General features: G+C 39.0%; 1 protein-coding gene across 1 annotated transcript in view; it reads right to left on the bottom strand.

Moving 5' to 3' along the window:
- The window catches only part of LOC109483978, a 9,974-nt gene that overhangs the window by 1,771 nt on the left and 7,452 nt on the right, over positions 1-751 (bottom strand). The window lies entirely within an intron of this gene.

Below are 751 nucleotides of genomic sequence, written 5' to 3'. Positions count from 1 at the left end.
TTGATTTGCATTTAACATTTGTATTAAAGTAACATAATATTTGTTGTAACAGAACCAGAAACATAGCTGCCTGAAAAAGACACCTAGAAACATTATTGTATCTTTAGACCACTCTATTTTTTTGTAATTGACATGAAGACCGCCATTCAGAATATAAATAATGAAAAATTCAATTCACTTCAAAAATGCCAATGGAAAGTACTGTATGCTGCACTGTTTCGAAGAAACATTCAATAGCTAGAATTTTTGTAATAGCAGGCTGACCATATGGGGCAAATATTTAGACAAAGACAGGTACCAGATCAGTAATCTCCAAGCAGATCCTATGGCAAAAGACACTGTTAAATTTCCCAGGCAGTACCCAGTCGCCAGAGAGGGTCCAATACGCAAGTTTGATACTTAGGGCCTGCTTGAAGATAAATAGATCAGACCGTTTGGCAAGGAGTAATCAGAGTAACGGACCAGAGCTAGAATTGGATGGTAACGTAACTTGGCTAAGTAACGATTTAAAAACTTTCTCACAAAAGCTGGTACTTTGGTATTGTACAGACTCCAGTTTCCGTTTGTCACTCTTGGTGAGTCCCGCCCAGACGATGTTGGCATGCTCAAGGCCAGGTCGTGTAATGGTCTTATATAGCCTGAGTAGGATGTCTCTTTGCACATTCTTTCTTAGTGCACACAGAAGGCCAGCAGATAGTCTTGACTTGGTGGAAATTATATCAATATGCTTGGACCAGGACCTATAGTATAT

This window comes from Branchiostoma belcheri, unplaced genomic scaffold (genome assembly GCF_001625305.1).
Source record: "Branchiostoma belcheri isolate BF01 breed outbred unplaced genomic scaffold, Haploidv18h27 scaffold677, whole genome shotgun sequence".
NCBI lineage: Eukaryota > Metazoa > Chordata > Leptocardii > Amphioxiformes > Branchiostomatidae > Branchiostoma > Branchiostoma belcheri.
Note: the sequence above shows the minus strand (reverse complement) of the source record. Positions and strands in the feature narration are given on the sequence as shown.